Source organism: Phyllostomus discolor, chromosome 8 (genome assembly GCF_004126475.2).
Source record: "Phyllostomus discolor isolate MPI-MPIP mPhyDis1 chromosome 8, mPhyDis1.pri.v3, whole genome shotgun sequence".
In the NCBI taxonomy this organism is placed as follows: Eukaryota; Metazoa; Chordata; class Mammalia; order Chiroptera; family Phyllostomidae; genus Phyllostomus; species Phyllostomus discolor.
Window position 1 is genome coordinate 53,737,007 of NC_040910.2, and position 14,774 is coordinate 53,751,780.

At 40.2% G+C, this 14,774-nt stretch overlaps 1 long non-coding RNA gene across 1 annotated transcript; it reads right to left on the reverse strand.

Annotated features, from left to right (window-relative positions):
• Positions 1-334: 334 nt before the first annotated feature.
• On the reverse strand, positions 335-13,980 carry LOC118502303. The gene is made up of 3 exons (XR_004905013.1): positions 13,926-13,980; positions 1,681-1,687; positions 335-346 (listed from the first exon to the last, which is right to left on the reverse strand). It is a non-coding gene; the product is annotated as an uncharacterized LOC118502303 (long non-coding RNA).
• Between the last annotated feature and the right edge of the window lie 794 nt (positions 13,981-14,774).

A 14,774-nucleotide genomic window follows, 5' to 3' on the forward strand; every position in this document is an offset into this window, starting at 1 on the left:
GTGAGTTATTTGAAGAAGTTTGCTGAGAGGTTTCTGGGGGGAAAAAGTTGTTTACTCTAGAAAGTGATCAGAGTTAATATTATTGTTTGATCAGATATTGTCTAATGCCTGCAACAGTAGCAACTATACAAGGTATTTGACCATGAGTCTCAAGTCTGAGAACAAAGCATGAAGGATGACAAGTTAGGGCGTGAAAAGAGCCCAGGTCCTTGGTGAGGTCATTGAGCTGCTGTACTAACCAGTGAAGCTGCCCCACTCTGGAGCACTTATAAGGCAGGGTAATAAGTGCTCCTTATTGCTGAAGAAATTTAGAGCTTGGCTACCTTTTACTTGCAAAAGAAAGCATCTGCTATGTACAAACTGCACTGTGGGAGATACAACAGATGAAGTGCCAGTCCCACACAGGGGCCGAGAACACCTTGTCAGTTTATGAATATTAAAATGGTATGGAAATACAACACAATGTTAGACTAGCACCTGAACAGCTTTCTAGAGCAAAATACTAATGTTAAGAGATAATCTCTCTTTTCCTGTCTCGAAGTCTCATTCTTTATACTGGCTGCATGATGTGATCTCAGGAAAGCTTTCAAAATGCCAAGGCTTGGGCTACCCCCAGAAATTCCGATTTAATTGGTCCAGGGCACAACTTGGGCATTGAGAGTTTTAACAGTTTCCAAGATGGTTTTAGTATGCAGGCAAGGTTAACAATCACTGTTCTTTAAATTCAGCATTAAAAAAGAAGCAAACGATATTTTTCCAAAATGCCTGATTACCCCCAGAGGTAACCCAGGCTCAGTCACATCATACTATATAGATCTCTATTCCTTTTCTCCAAGAATATGCATTTTTTGAGAATATCCAGAGGTGGAGATAGAAGCAAACTGGGGCAGAAATCAGAGCCAGAGCGGCCAGGGTGCTTGGAGTTCTGAGAGACAAACTTCAAGGCGGTAAATGAGCAGAGCGCTGGCTTATGGGCCAGAATATCTAGATTCCACTGCTGGTCTGGTCAGTTTCTTGGGACTGCAGGGAATCATCTGCTGACTCTGAAAAGCTGTGTCATCATGGCTGAAACAGGGTTAATCATTCTTCTACTGTCCTCCTGGGTGTGCTGAAGGTCAAATTAAGTCATGGTTGTGAGATGTTTTGTAAACAGCAAAGCATCGTACAGGTGACAGATGTGCATTGGGAATGAACAGGAGCAACTTCAGTAGTTTTTAGATTATCATCCACTAGTTAGTCTAAGCTAGAATTCGCTTTGCAACAGGTTAACTTTTCTTGGTCCATTCTGCTAATTGGAATCTTTGGAGAGCTTTTAGGAGTCACCAGTGCTGTGGCCCAATACCCAGAAATTTTTATTTAAACTGCAGTGGGCACTGGCCAACAGTACTTTTTTCAGGTCTGCCACTGTTTCTAATAGGCAGATGATAATCTGTATGCCCAAGTGTATTTAAAGAGCAATGCCCTGTTAAATGTCTTTTCTCTTCTTCAGTGTCCAAAGGGCCCTCCGCCCAGACCGGCCTGTTGGAGGAGTGAGTCAGAGGCTAGTGGCAGTGGTGATGCCATTGTCCTGCAGAGAACAGTTCTGGGGCGCAGCCCTCACTCCTGGCTTCCTGTCTGCCTGACTCAGGAGCAGCCTTCTCCTTGGGTCACCCTCCTCTGGAAGAGCCCTGTAGTCAGCACTGCTGCCCTGGCCGAGCCATAGATGCCTCCTGCTCAGCTTAGTCCATTCACAGACTGTACTGAGGCAGCGCTCACCTGGGCCCAGGGCAGCGTGTCAGTCCTACTCAGCGTCCAGGTCAGTTAGAGGCCACACAGGGGGTGGAGGGGGAGGAGGGGCGAGAGGAGAAATATTTTCTTCCCTAAGCCCTCTAGTCCTATTTTTTAGTTCCTTAAGAATCATTCCAGGCTTATCATAAATTCGGAGAAATAGAGAAGTTAATTACCTTAAGGACATGCAGGCCTATTCTTACCAACACAAGCTCCTCCTCAGCTCTGTGGGCACATTTCACTTGGACTTCAGGTAGATGGGCAGGTCTTGAAAGAGCCCTAACCCAGGGCAGTTTGGGGTTGTGGAGTGCTCCTTCAGGGAAGAGTCCTTCTGCAGAACCCTGTGGGCGGATAGGGGAGACAGAGGCCCTTAACTCTTGCAGTGCTGAGAGGGGACTTCCGTAAGTCCCAAATTACTGTGGACTAGCTGCTCTTCCATTCTTCCTAATACTCAGGCACCTGGTCTCAGTCTCCTCCATAGATATAGTAATAGTTTTCTTTTTATTGTGATGATTGATATTTAAAGCATTCTTTTACTTGACTGTGAACTCATAGAAGTGGAACACATATTTGATTCATATTAGAATCTCCTATAATGAATATGAGTATGAATATATTAGAATAAAAGGGTCCATTACAGTCATCGGCTTTCAGTAAAAATGTGTGAATAGGTAAATGTTGAATGAGTAAATACATGAGAGAATTAGTGGGGCTGATCATATTGTTTCCTTATACCACAGTAAAAGTGGTAGTTACGTGTGAGAGTTAAGCATTACTTGAATAGTAGAGGGGCGGAAAGAGACAGAACTGAGTTAACGGGTAAATTAGTGTCAGGAGGCAGTGGCAGCCATCCCTCAGACCCCACTCGGACCGCAGCGGACCATTTCATCAGCTGCCCTTTGACTCACCTGCTGAGGCTGGTAGACATTGCCCCAGACCAGGCTTCTCTCGTGGGTCCTACCGATGCCCACTGAGATCCAGTGGAGACAGACTCCCAACCCCCCTTCCACTGAAGCCAGTTGAGTTAGCTCCACCCTCAGAGAAAACCCTGGTTTTTGTTTTGGGGGATTTGAGGGGATTTTGCTTTGTTTGCTTTCCTGTATTATATTTTCCCCCTGTTCACTGGCTGCATAATTTGGCTAGAGCTAACAAAATCACTCTGAGACATGGCAGTGTCAGGCTGCACCTGGGAGCAGGCGCTCTGACTTCCATTGTGTTTGTTTGCAACAGTGCGGAGAAACCAGTTCCCTGAGGAGGGTGCTAAGCTGTTTGTGGAGACATGCCTGCACCAGAGTTTCAAGCGTTGTAGGATTTCCTAGGGAAAGAGCACAGTAATGCCCCATGCCAAACAGAGGCTTTCTCCTGCTTCCTATCAGCAATTCCTTCTGCATAGGAAAGAACTGTGCCCAGTTTTACTCTAAGAATGCTTCGTTGGAAGGGTTTGCTTTTTTTTGGTTGAGTTGCTGAAATAGCAACTTGAGGAAATATGGTACAGCCCTATTTTTTTCACTACATTTGTCTACTCAGGAAGCAGGTTCTGGTCGTCCTTAGTGCAGCGTGTACTCTGTTTCCACTCACCTGGGTCATGACTTCAGTAAAAACGGAGCCTTTCATGGATCAAGGCAGAAAGATGCAGTTCCAAGGACAAACGCTGGTTCAATTCAAAATTAACTAACATTTAGTCAGCACTTAATATACATAGAGCTATTTCTACCCATATATTTCATTTAATCTTTAGGTCAGTTCTAAGGTACAGATTAGCATATCCAACAGATGAATGGAAACACTGAGGTTCAATATGGTATAATATTATGCACTTATTTTTAAAGAGAACAAAATTGTGTATGTGATAAAATCACAAATATGTATGATGAGATAAAAACAAGATAACTGTTGTTATTTCTTCATAACAGAATTGTGAGTCCTTACACATTTATTCCATGTATTTTTCTGCCCCCACTTAAATGTCAGTAGTGGCCATATGTCGATGAGGCTGATGTCAGAAGTGAGGGAGAGAGGGCAGCGATGTCTGGGCAGGGTGCGCTGGGAGAGAAGGTGGGCACTCACAGTGGACACGGACTGAAGCCACCACGTGGCCTCTCAGTTTCTTCTCCTCTCACCTTCGTTGTGTTTTCCCCTGACCTCCCCACTAGATGTAGCTGCATACAAATTCTAATCACTGTCGAAATTCCAAATCTAAATGATCTTTTCTTTCATTCAGGGTTATTGCATTCAGTGCTGGCATGTGCCATTCCAAGTGCAAATTCACTTGCAAAGTCTATGATGGAATTACTTCTGAGCTCAGAAACAAGGGTTGTGCCGAAGAACATTTGAGAGGCACTAACTCACGTCGGCGACTGCTGGTCCGTGATGACTGGACATGGCTGACTCTCATACAGTGTGTCTGGATTTCCAAAACTCACTCAGTTACATTACCTGATGTTGTCAGCCTTCCAAAGAATCAGGGTATTTGTCAGGTGAAGAAACAGAGACCTTGAGAGTCTAAGGAACATTTTGACCGAATTAAGATTGCTCCTCTGCTCCAAAACATTCAAGTTGGCTGAAAATAAGACACTGAAACAATATTGGTAGTCAAATAGAAATTTTAGAGTTACAGCCACACACACACACGCACAGAGAGAGAGAGAAAATAATTGAACCAGCCAAGCTAATATACTCACTATAAAGTACAAATATTACTGAGTTTCTCTGCACCCAGGACAAAAAGATAACCATGAGCAATTAGCTCATTCTTATTCCTAGAGAGCCGTGTGGTAGGGGGGCGGGTGGGCAGTCTCACTTTCTCAGAGAAGCAGAGTTCTTTTTAAACTGGTAGTAAAAACTAAAATTGGCAAAGACCTTGACAACAGATTTTACAACAGATTTTGTAGCAAATACACCAAAATGAATTTCATATGGCTTTCTTAAGCTACAAATTTTTTAAAGGTGTAAGGACATCTATTTTTTATGGGGGCTATATCATTAAAATCTCACAAAGCTCTATGAAGTAAGAATTTATCCTTACATTTTCCAAATTACGAAATGAAGGCTTAAAACAGTTAAGGAGCTCCCCCAACATCACAGCCGATGACTGACAGAGCAGGGCGGGAACCCAGCTTTGACCCTGAAGTTCTGAGGAGAAGACACTAAAATATAATTACATGAAGGCAATTTAGTGAACTGTCTAAAATGTAGTCACTCTCCCAGTGGTCTTATTTGAGCTAATGATAAAACTGAGATCCAAAGTGTGAATGGACAGTATATCGCAAATTATTTTCTTTAAGGATTATTTCTCTTGCTGGATTTTTAATAAAATCTAAACAGCTAACACTTAGAAAGTGCATGCCCACAAAGGCTGCTGGTTAAGGATACCCTAAAAGGGGAACCCGAGGTCATCAGCCTGAGTTTTGACCCAACCAGGTTAAAACCCAGCCTCCTATGTGCTACTAGATTGCAGATCCTTCCCTGTAATGAAATCTCTCTCTCCCCATCTATGTGTATCTTTAGTTCTTGAGGTCAAGAACTAACTATATGTGTGTGTGTACATATTTACATAATATTTACATATAATTTGATACAAAATAGTCCTCATGTTCCTGGTGCTCCGCAGGGGACTGAAATGACAAAAACCTGAAGGAAGAAGCAGCAAGCAGGAGGAAATTGCTATGGAACAAGTCCTCCCAACAAATCCCCCAGGACAGTGAGCTGTGTTAGAAGTGAAGCGAGGACATTCTCCTTGGGAGCAAGCCAGGAAGGGAGGTTCTCAGAGAGATAAATTTCCAGAGCCTTGAGTATTGTTTTCTTTTCTGCACAATGGCTTATATCCCTGAAAACCCGCCATGGGGTCTCAGCAACATTCCTGAGGCACTGAAGCTTAATGAAGCCAGCTGTGACTCATTCCAATAGCTCCTAGACCAAGAGGTTCTCTGGGAAATGTTGTATGCCTGGCTCAAAGGTAACATTTGCTGAAAAACGAAGACTGTTACAACATAGCTGAACCATACGCAACACCAAAATGTGCAGCAAAGCAGTGCATTGTACGAATTACAAGTGCGTGCTTTGAAGCTGAATGGCTGGGTCTCAGTGCCCACTCCGTTGGTGACTGGGTTTGGGAGGTTGGCAGGCATTTCTCCCCTGGGCCTCAGTTTTCTCATCTGTGCCATGAAGATAATAGCATCTACATTGTTGGATTTCTCAGAGTACTTCATCAGTTTTTGCTTATAGAGCCAATAGTAAGTACCTGACACAAAGTAAATGTATAACAAATGTTAAGTATGATGATATAGTATGTAAGGAACTGAACAAAGAGATAAAAGCATACAAGACTGGTATAAGACTTAATTCTTATGCTCAATGAAATTCAAATGAAAAAGTAATTAGTTCTCAGTGGGGCTTTATCAGTTAGTTTTTGCTGTGTAACAAAGCACCTGCAAAATTTAATGACTTAAGACAATAACCATTTTTAGCACAATTTTTACATATTTTAAATAGATGTTGCACAGAGCTAGACAATTTGTCTGCACTGGGCTGGGCTTGGCCGAACAGAACTCAGCTGGGCTCACTTGCATTGTATGGTCAGCTGGCAGGGTACCTGGGGCCAGCTGGCTCACTCCTGTCTCTCCTGATCATCAGGTCTGATGGGGCCTTTCTCCCACTGTCTCCAATCTTCCAGCAGGCAAGCCCAGGCTTCCTCAGAGAACAGAAGAAAGTTTTCAGGAGTAGCAAAAGAACAAATCCCAAAACACAAGCAACATAAAGTTGCTACTTGCATCAAGTTTGCTACTGTCCTATCAGTCAAGCAGCCACATGGCTGGCCTATAGGCAGCTTGGGGTAGGGTTCCCCACAATTTTAAACACGGGGAGGTATTAACAAGAAGAACATAACTGCAATAAGCACATGGCAGGGGGCAGCAGAAAACATTTCATGCAGGAGGTGGTACTGAGCTCTAGCTAGGGATGGACAAAATTTTGAAAACCAGAAAAAAAGGAGTAGTATTCTAGGTACAAAAAGTGTGATGAACTTAGATAAAATGGGGTTAATATGCACAGTGTGAGACATACGCTGATGGAAAGTGTTCAAGAGGCAGGAGGCGAGATGTGAGTTCCAATTGTTATCTCTAACTCCAGACCCCTATCCCTGTCAAATGATTTGGGTTTGTGGACTGTCTCCCACCTACTCACATTATCTTTGTTGCACAGTGTATCACTCTAGAAATAGTACTCAGCATCATCTTTAATTTACAGAGACACACAGAAAAGTCTCTTTTATAAAAGGCAGAATAGACTTAAATGAAGAACACCTCCAAAGAGGACATATGGATGGCCAACAGACATATGAAAAGATGCTCAATGTCACTAATCATCAGAGAAAAGCAAACTAAAACCACAATGAGATATCTATCACCTCACACCTGTTGGAATGGTTGTCATCAATAAATCAACAAACAACAAGTGTTGGAGAGGATGTGGAGAAAGGGGAACCTTCATGCACTGTTGATGGGAATGCAGACTGGTGCAGCTACTATGCAAAACAGTATGGAGTTACCTCAAAATATTAAAAATGGAGCTGCCTTATGACTCAGTGATTCTACTTCTGGAAATATATCCAAAGAATCCCAAAACACTAATTCTAAAAAGTTATGTGCACCTCCATGTCCACTGCAGTATTATTTACAACAGCCAAGATTGGGAAGCAGCCCAAGTGCACCTCAGTAAATGAGCAGATCAAACCACTGTGGTACATTCACACAATTCACTACACAGCCGTAAAAAAGGAAGAAAATCTCACCCTTTGTGACAGCATGGTTGAGAGACATTATGGTAAGTGAAACAAGTCAGTCAGAAAAGACAAGTACCATATGATTTCATTCATATGTGGAATCTAATGAACAAAAACTAATGAACAAAACAGAAATAGATTCATAGATAGAGAACAGAGTGACAACTGTCAGAGGGGTAGGGGTTAGGGGACTAGCTGAAAGTGGTGAAGGGATTAAACAAAAGGAAAAAACTCACAGACACAAACAACAGTTTGGTGATTACCAGAAGGAAAGGGGGTGTGGGGAGGTAGAAGAAGGTATAGGGGGAATAAATGGTGATGGAAAGACACTTGACTTGGGGTGGTGAGCACACAGTACAATATACAGATGATATATTATGAAATTGTAACCCTGAAACCTATATAATTTCATTAACCAATGTGCCCCAATAAAGTTCTTTAAAAAAACAATTTTTTTAAAGAAGTGTGAAGTAGAGATTGGGGGTCTATCTGGCAGGAATTGCAAAGAACTTCCAGTTGGCTCTTTCACCACTAGAGACAGTTTATTGAAACAATCACCCCATATAGCACTTCAGGATCATAGCTCTGCTTTCTTCTCTGCTTTTCCATTCTTGCCTCACCCCAAATACATCTCAGTGCAGCTTTCTCCGGGCTCTACTTCCCAAAGCAGCTCCACCACGACATCTTCTTAGATAATTACCATCAGTTCTCAACACAAAGGGTCTTCAGTCTAACAGGGTCCACATTTCTAAGACAACAGTTGTGTATTTTTCCTTCTGTTATTGGATATAGTTTTCATTATTTTATAATTAATATTCTTCTCTTATCAAAGGAAAATCATCAGTGGTACCAAAGTTGTAGAGCAGAAAAAAAAGACCTTATAACTGGATTCAACAGCAATGAAAGAGGCATAATATTACTCCATGAAACTTTTGCCCACACACCACATCAGCTCTACTATTTTATAAACCAATTTGGAACTTTTCCTCATGATCTAGCTAGAAATTAAAAGAGTCCTTTGATAATATTAGTCAGCCTGAGTCAGCCAGAGATGAATCCAGTTCCTCGGGGACCAATGTGAATGTTGAATATCAGGTAGCCTATTAAATTCCTACAGGAAAGAGGACATCTGTCTAGCTGTTCCTGGGTCCTAAATCCTGTGAGTGAGAAAAAAAAAAAAGGACATTACGTAAACATAAAAAAAGTCAATCTTTGGCTGGTGTGGATCAGTTGGTTGGAGTGTTGTTCCATAACCCAAAGGTTGCAGGTTCAATTCCCAGTCAGGGCACAAATGTAGGCTGTGGGTTCTATCCCCAGTCTGGGTGCATAGGATCCATGGTCCAGGCACATAAGGGAGGTGACTGATTGATGCTTCTCTCTTGCATCAGGGTTGCACTCTCTTCCTTCCTCTCTCTAAAAGAAATGAAAAAATGTGCTCAGGTGAGGGGGAAAAAGTCAATCTATCAAAAAGATACAATAATTACAAATATACATACATTTAACAACATAAACCTAAAATACAAGAGTCAATCTGACTGAATGAAGGTATAAAGAAATTGTGTGTGGGGGGGGATCTGCCCACAGAGACACCACACCCCATCTGCCATGGATGAGAATAAGTCTACCAAGACATGATCTTCTTGGGGAGGAAAGATGACCCATCTCTCAAAGGAGAAGGGCCAGGAGCCTTTTCCTCAATGGGCTTTTACTGGGTTCAATTTGCACAGGAATACAGGTGAAGCTCATCAATCATTGTCAGGCAGCAAGGATAAAACAATAGATAGCATACAAAGAACTATGAGGGCTTATTCTGAGTCAGGGTCAGTTAGCTAAAGGGCTATAAAACTTTGGGAAAGAAACTCTTTTCATACTTGGACCCTTATCAGAAAATTGAGGGCATTCTTAGCAAAGCAGTTTTCACAGGATTTTATGCGTTCTTGCTTAAGCCTGATTGCCCCAGGGAACTGCCTATTCCTGCCCAGGGCTGCACCACCCTCTGGCATTGTTTCAGGCTTAAGTCAGGTGGGGGAAGTAAGGCAGCCAAGAGATTAGGAGACTTCTTGAAGACAGAATGAGAACTCAGGCTATGTCAAAGCTGAGGGGTGAGGGTCCATCACCCCCTTTTTTCTATAGCTCCCCCCAAGTCTTTCCCTGAGGGCCCCTTCATGACATGTCTGTCTTAGGTCGTCCCTCCCTTGAGCAATCTTACCTGTCATTGGCTAACTGGTCATCTGCTTGAGGCCAAGCAGGGTTAAGTAAAGGGGGTAGAGGCAGCACTCCTGCCAGGGAGATAAGCTTTGTCTCCTTAGTGGCTTAGGGTCCCAAGATCTCTCATTCAGCCTTAGCCATGGGGGGGTTACAGCTTCTCAAACCAGGCAGACAGTTCCCAACAATTGAGCAGTACTTGTCTGAGACTTCGACACATTATTTGTAATAATGGACAGAACAACAAGATAGAAAATCAAGGAAATAAAAGACTCAAACAACATTGTAATCCAACTGAATTTATAAGAGGTATGTAGAACATTCCATCCAATGGCAGAAAAATATACATTCTTCTCAAATGCACATGATATATTCTCCAAAATATACCATAAATTAGGCCACAAAGCATATCTCAAAAAAATTTAAAAGACTAAAAGCATATAAGCTGTGTTCTCTGACCACAATGGGTGAAATTAGAAATCAACAACCTAGAGAAATTTGGAAAAATTGCAAATGTAACAAAATTAAATGGCACACTCCTAAGTAACCAGTCAAAGAATATATCACAATAGAATTAGAAAATACTTTAAGACAAGCAAAAGCAAAAACACAGCAGACAAAAAGTTCCACGTGCAATTAAAGTATTGCTCACAAGCAATAACTAATAACATTTTTATAATTAAAAAAATATAGTTTTAAATAACTAACCTAAATTTCCACCTTAAAAAATGGGGGGGGGGGGGGGAATGCAAGCTAAACCCCAAACAAAAAGAAGTCGGAAGTTAATAAAGACTAGAGAGGATGTCAACAGAATAAAGAATTTAAAAAATAGAGATCAACAAAATCAAAAGTTTATTGTTTGAAAAGATCAACAAAATTAAGAAAGTTTTAGTTAGAGTGGACAAGAAAAAAAAGATTCAAATTAACAAGATCAGGAATAAAAATAGAGACCTTCTAACCTACCTTACAGAAATAAAAAGGATTATAAGATAATATTGTAAATAGCTATATACCAACCAATCAGATAACCTCATGAAATGAACAAATTCTTAGAAACACACAAACTACAAAAGCAAACTCGAGAAAAATATAGATAATTTAATAAACCTTTAAGTGAATAAATCTAATGACTAATCAAAAACTTTCAACAAAAAAAGTTCAGGGCCCTGGCTGGCATAGCTCAGTGGATTGAGCACAGCCTGCAAACCAGGCATCACAGGTTCGATTCCCAGTCAGGGCACATGCATGGGTTGCAGGCCACGGCCCCCAGCAACCACACATTGATGTCTCTTTCTCTCTCTCTCTCTCTTCCCTCTCTAAAAATAAATCAATAAAATCTTAAAAAACAAAGTTCAGGAACAGATGACTTTACAAGTGAAATTTACCAAAATTTAAAGAAGAATTAACACCAATATTTCTCAAATTTTTCAAAAAATAAAAGAGGAGGGAACACTTCCTTACTTATTTTTAACAATGGAAGGCCAGTATTACGCTGATATCAAAACCAGACAAAAAAAAACAATAATTATCATGAACTACAGATTGATATCCTTTGTGAATATAGAAAATTCTAAACAAAATACTAGCAAATGAAATGCAGTCTCACTTTAAAATGATTCTACACCATCACCAAGTGAAATTTATCCCAAGAATAAAACCTTGGCTCAATATATGAAAGTCAAGCAATGTAATACAACTCATTAAAGAATTAAGAAAAAAGGCACATGATTCCCTCAGTAGGAACAGAAAAAACATTTGACAAAATCCAAGACCCTTTCATAATTGTTTTTAAAAACCTCACCAAACTAGGAATAGAAGGCAACTTCCTCAATGTAGTAAAGATATCTATGAAAATTCCACAGCTAACATCATGTTCAATGGCAAAAGACTAAAAATGTATCCCCTGAGATATGAAACAAAACAAGGATCCCACTCTCCCCACTTCTATTCAATGTTTTCTGAAAGTTATAGCCACAGCAAGTAAGCAAGAGAAGGCAACAAAAGGCATCCAGATGGGAAAAGAAGCAGCAAAACTATCTTAACCAGCAAATGACATTATCTTATATATAGAAAACCCTAAAGAATTTACACACACACATACACACAATTAGAGTTAATAAATGAGTTCAGGAAAGTTGCAGGACACAAGATCAATTCATTGTATCAATACAATCAATTGTATTTCTGTATACCAGCAATGAATAATTAAAAATAAAAATAAGAAAACTTCTATTTACAATAGCTTGAAGGACATAATATTTAAGAATAAATTTACCCAAGGAAGTGCAAGCTTCCTACACTGAAAACACTGTTTTTTTATTTTTTAAGTATATTTTCTTGATTATGCTGTTATAGTTGTGCCATTTTTTTCTCCCCTTTATTCATTCCCCTCTGCCCTGCACTGCCCTCCAATCAGCATCCTCTCCTCTCCCCCATTAGTTCATGTACATGGGTCATGTATATTAGTTCCTTGGTTTCTGTATTTCCTATACTATTCTTGGCCTCCCCCTGATATTTTGTACATACCAATTACTCTTCTTATTCCCTGTACCTTTCCCCCCATTCTTCCCCTTCCGCCTCCCTGCTGATAACCCTCCTTGTGATCTCCATTTCTGTGATTCTGTTCCTGTTCTAGCTGTTTGCTTAGTTTGTTTTTGTTTTTGTTTTAGGTGTGGTTGTTAATAATTGTGAGTTTGCTGTCATTTTACTCTACACGTTTTTTTATCTTCTTTTTCTTAGATAAGTCCCTTTAACATTTCATATAATAAGGGCTTGGTGATGATGAACTCCTTTAACTTGACCTTATCTGGGAAGCACTTTATCTGCCCTTACATTCTAAATGATAACTTTGCTGGATAGAGTAATCTTCAATGTAGGTCCTTGCCTGTCATGACTTGGAACACTTCTTTCCAGCCCCTTCTTGCCTACAAGGTTTCTTTTGAGAAACAGCTGATAGTCTTATAGGAACTCCTTTGTAGGTAAACTAAGGGAACAATATCTCATGTATGTCCATGGAATGGAAGACATAGCGTGAAGATGGCAAAACTCCCCACATTTATGTACATATTCAATCAAAATTCCAACTGCTTTTTTCTTTTTTACAGAAATGGACAAGCTGATCCTAAAATTTATGTGGCAATTCTAGGGTCCCCTAACAGCTAAAACAATTTTGCAAGAGAGAAAGAAGTTGGGAAAAAACTCAGTGTCTGATTTCAAAGCTTACCACAAAGCTACAGTAATAGAAACAGTGTGGTGCTGGCATAAGGATAGACATAAAGCTCAATGAAACAGAAACACACACACACACACTGGGGAAAGGAATGTCTCTTTAATGAGTGGGGTTGGGATCATCGAACAGTCACATGAAAATAATGAATTTGGATCCCTAGTTCATACCATGTACTATAAAAACTAACTCAAAATGAATCAAAGAGCTAAATATAGGAGTTAAAATTATAAAATTCTTAAGAGGAAACCTATTTGTAAATCATTGTGACCTTGGACTAGGCAATGTTTTCACTCTTGAAAGTGAGAAGACAACATGCAAAAGAGGGGAAATATTTGCAAATCACGTAGTATCCTAAATCCTGTGAGTGACAGGATTTAGACCTAGTATCTAGAATATATTAAGGATGTTTATAACACACCAATAGAAAGATAAACAGTCCAATTTAAAAATTGCAAAAGACTTGAATAAACATTTCACAAAAGAAGAAATAGAATAGATATAGCCTGTAAGCACTGCAAAGATGCTCAACCCCTTTTCAACTCACTAAAAACATAATATGCACATCAAATCCACAATACGATACCACTGCAGACCCCTAGAATGGCTTCACTAAACAGTGAGTGCTGGCAAGGATGTGGAGAAACTGGACCCCTCAGGCGCTGCTGGTGGGGCTGTAAAACGGAGCTGCAACTGTGGCAAAGTTTGACAGTCCCTCAAAAAGGTGAACAGAGTTACCATGTGACCCAGAAATTCCACTCCTAGGTATTTACCCAAGAGAACTGAAAACATATTTTCACACAAAAACTTGTACAGGAATGTTCAATGTACAGCAATATTTTTTACGATAGCAACAACCCACACGTCCATCTCCTGATGAATGCATAAACAAAACACATCCCATGGAGTGACATGTTCTACAGCCCAAAAGAGGAGTGGAATCCCAACACATGCTGTAACACAGGTGAATCTTGAAAGCATCATGCTAAGTGAAGGAGCCAGACCACTAGTACAAAAAAATACAAGGTGTCGTCTGATTCTATTTATAGGAGATGTCCATAATAGATAAATCCACAGAAAAAGAGAGTAGATGAGAGGTTTCGGGGGATGGGAGGAGGGCAAATTATGAGGCATGTGGTTTCCTTTTGGGGTATTAGAAATATTCTGGAATACAATAGTGGTGATGATTACACAACATTGTAAATATAGTAAAGCCCACTGTATCTCACACTTTAAAAAGGTTAAAATGATAAATGTTATGTTATGTGAATTTTACTGAATAAAAAATTATGTTCTTGTGGCCTCATGCTGCTTATCCCAGGTTACTGTCCCATCTTTCTGCCTATACCATCACTGCGTGACGGGCCTGTGTTCAGCCGGGTTAGAGACGGGACTGAAGTACACAGTTCTCTGAGGCCAAGGGTACCTCATGAGAACATTCCTGTCCCCCCACGTTCACGTGCATTAACTTCTGCTGGTGCTCAGTTTCTTGTCAGCCTCTCCTTATCTATTCGTTTTTCTTTCTAGTTCATCATCCTTTGTTTGTTTTTATTTTTACAGCTTATTTTCCACCTATAATTTTATCCTCTTTTTCATATTGTTCTTATCTCTTCCACTGAAATAACAAAGAATTTCCTAAAATTTTCCTCTGCAAGTTACTGTAACTAATAAAAACATCATTTAATAGTGCCTGGCACATAGTCTGTGCTAAACATTAGCCAACAGACTATCATTATATCATTATCATTATCATCATTATTATTATAAAAATTAAAAGGAATTTGACACAGCAGGTTT